Source organism: Tupaia chinensis, unplaced genomic scaffold (genome assembly GCF_000334495.1).
Source record: "Tupaia chinensis unplaced genomic scaffold, TupChi_1.0 Scaffold143813_1, whole genome shotgun sequence".
Classification (NCBI taxonomy): domain Eukaryota; kingdom Metazoa; phylum Chordata; class Mammalia; order Scandentia; family Tupaiidae; genus Tupaia; species Tupaia belangeri.
The window spans coordinates 184338-187761 of NW_006203663.1; the positions used below are offsets into that span (position 1 = coordinate 184338).

Sequence of the window (3424 nt, forward strand, 5' to 3'; positions counted from 1 at the left end):
AGATCCCCAGACACATGCTAACAGAATCTACAGGATGATCAAACTTGGTCTGGGTATTGATGAAGATGACCCTACTGCTGATGATACCAGTGCTGCTGTGACTGAAGAAATGCCACCCCTTGAAGGAGATGATGACACGTCACGCATGGAAGAAGTAGATTAAGCTCTGCCTGAAGAGTGACTTACATATGTGTTCAATACTTAATCTTCATTCCCTCTGATAATATATATATTTTCAAGAATTGTTTTTCTTTATTTTTGGTTAATACTTTAAACATCTGTAAGGCATGACAGTAACTACATAAGGGGAAGGTAAGATTTCTTTTTACTTGTGTGATACTGTGATACTCTAGGCACTAAAACAGAGCTAGTAATGTTTTTCTAGTTTCACATCAGCCTGTTTTAACAGATCAAGGTAATGTTTGTTGTAAGATGTATGTAGCCTAATGTTAACTTTGTGGTCTAAAGAAGTGTTTAGCTGTCCAAGCCAGATTTCTTAGTAGACCAAATCTTTTGTTGTTGAAGTGTTCTGAGATACCTTGATGTTTGAAAGAATTATTTGTTAAAATGCTTTTCAGTTTCATCTCCTGAGATCTACTTTTTAACTTCCCATACCCTGTAGTTACCAATTCTGCATGTATTAGTCTTAGTCCTTTAGAAATAGGTTAAGCTGAAGCAGCTTGAGGGAGGAACTCTCCAACAGGGCTTGTTTTCCAAAGAAAAGTGTTTAGAGAAACATAATTATAAGCCAACTTGAGTATGTTGAAAGCCGTGGGAAAAGTAATTCAATAAGGCTTATGAATGGAAGTGTGCCCAAATTATACTCTGCTTAAAGAGATGGTAACAAATACAGATGAGTTAAAGAAGAAAACAAAAAAAAAGTAAAATGTAATAATAATGATAAATAAAATTACGTAATTCTTTCAAAAAAACTCTCTCACTCCCTCTTGCTCTCTATTTCATTTTTTAAAAAAGGGAGAGAGACAGACCACATTTGAGAATAGCAACTGAGTGGCTAAATAACAATGTTTAATCTTAAATTTTAACCTGACTGCTGTTTAGAAAGGTTTTGTTTTGTTTTGTTTTGTTTTTAAGTTTTAACAGTATTAGAAAGAGTTGTTATTTAGGAACCAGTAGATGGTGAAATGTCTACATCGCTGGACTCCCATGTAGTTGACACGGTTTAAGTACCAGACCCAGTGGCTTAAAACTCACATCAGGCATGTGTGTGTGTGTGTGTGTGCCCAAGGTCCTGAGATGAGAGTAGAGGAGAAGGGATTGTGGTGTGATTTCTTGCTTTCTGTCTCTATGGCAAGCGCATGCTAACGGTGTATGTGATTATTTTTTACTGTGGTAGAAGTTGGGCCAGCAGGAGGCATGGAGGTTAAGGCAGAGGGATTCCATATGGCCATCTGTATGGTTTGAGTCCCAGACCCAGAGGCTTGAAACACACTGGCCATGCATGCATGTGTGCCCAGAATCCTGAGAGGAGAATGGAGAGCGGGGACTGCCGCAAAAAAAACAGCCCCACTGGCGGGGGATTTCTCACCACCCGCTAGTTTCTCTCCAGTGAAAGCACACGCCCTATAACAAAACTGAAACAAATCAAAAGTCACATAACACAAAATTGATCATCCTGACCTTTTTTTTTTCCTCCCTAGAGAGTGAATGCACTCACCAAAGAGGCAGAGAGAGGAGAAAGCACCCCCTACAGGAATGATCACACTGCAATCCCTTCTCCTCCATCTATCTGTCTTTTCAGGACTTTGGGCACACACACACACACACACACACACAAACACGTGATTTCTCAAGCTGCCAGGTTTAGGATTCGAACTGTGTTGTCAGTCATGTGGAATCCAGCTGCCTTAATCACCAGGCCACAGAGCCAGCCCCATCTTAACTTTTTTTTTTGAGAGAGAGATTTTTGGTATAGGGCACGTGCACTCGCTGGAGAGACAGAGACAGAGACGAAAAGTGAGAAATCACCCTCAGGAGGAATGGCCATGCCACAGTCCTTTGTCTTCTATTCTCTAGGGATCTTGGGCATGCACGCATATGTGGCCAGCATGAGTTTTAAGTCACTGGGTCTGGGACTCGAACCGCAATCGACTACATGGGAGCCCAGCATCATAACCTTTACGCCATATGCTGGGTCCCAGAACATTTTCGCCTTCCCAAACTCAAACTCTCTACCCGCTGAACACTAACTTCCCATGCCCTCTCCCCCAGGCCCTGACAACCACCCTTCTGCTTTCTGTCTCTAGGAGCATGTCCCTTCTAGGTAGCTCAGATAAATGGAGTCATACAGTATTTGTCCTTTTGTGTCTGGCTATGTCACTGAGTACAACATTTTCAAGAGTATATTTGTTTTCTGAGTTAAAAAGCAACTCGACCTGCTTCCCAAAATGAGATACTCTGTTTACCTGTAACGTTTAAAGACAAAGCCTGACTCTGTGCTTATGGCCACTGGGTCGAGGGAGGTAGAGACCTGCCCCTCTTACACTGGGGGGAGTCGTAGGGCTGGATGATTCTCCAAGATATAGAATCAGACCAAACCCACTAGTTACAAAAGCAGAGGTACAGGGATGACCCAAAAGAAATCAGATTATTCCTTAGTATAATTTAAATTTTGAGGGGATGCAATTTGGGGTCAGGAATATGTTATCTATTATTGATAAAGGTAAGTTTTTCTGGTTTTTTAAAAAGGAAAATCTTAGCTCCAGTAAGTGATTCACTATTCATAGATGTCTACACAATCCCTTTTTTTCTTCTTCTTTCCTTTTCTCTCATCTAAAGAGGCTCACTGAACAGAAATGTATCGCCTGTGTTTCCCAGATTTGAGCTATTTTTGCTAATCTTTTGGATTAGTCTTTATAACTGCCAGAGAAATACCGCCTTAAAAAGGAAATGTTTCTGCCTTAGAACTTCTACTCAGTTGAAAATAGTCATGATCGGTTAAAAAAATAACACTGCGTAAGTACCCAAACGATTTACCTCAATACTGGTCCAGAGGGCTAAAAATAACCTCTAAACAAATAATAAAACCTGAACAAGTCCCAGCTTATCTGGTGCAAGGATCAAAGCTGATACAGAGGGACTCAAAGGTGGTGCACTGGTGAAACACAATGCTCTGTGAGGCTGATCCACGTGGGAAGGTTCTGAGTTCACATCCGGAGAGCTCTCTGAGCACGCTGGGTACTCATATGCCCATGTTCCAGGCTGGCTGAAGTTGGGGGTGGATCACAACATCAAGAACCCTGTAAGGGGTCAACCCATGGTGGTTAAGGTGGCTGGATCCCAAATGGCCTACCCCACAGTTTCAGTCCCAGACCCCGTGGCTGGAGAAACATGTCAGGCGCATGTATGAGCTCAAAATTGCGAAGGGAGGGAGAAATGAAGAAGGGATTGTGTTGTGACCACT

General features: G+C 41.9%; 1 pseudogene; it reads left to right on the forward strand.

Moving 5' to 3' along the window:
• The window catches only part of LOC102470562 (heat shock protein HSP 90-alpha pseudogene), a 2313-nt pseudogene extending 2150 nt beyond the window's left edge, over positions 1 to 163 (forward strand).
• Positions 164 to 3424: the final 3261 nt, after the last annotated feature.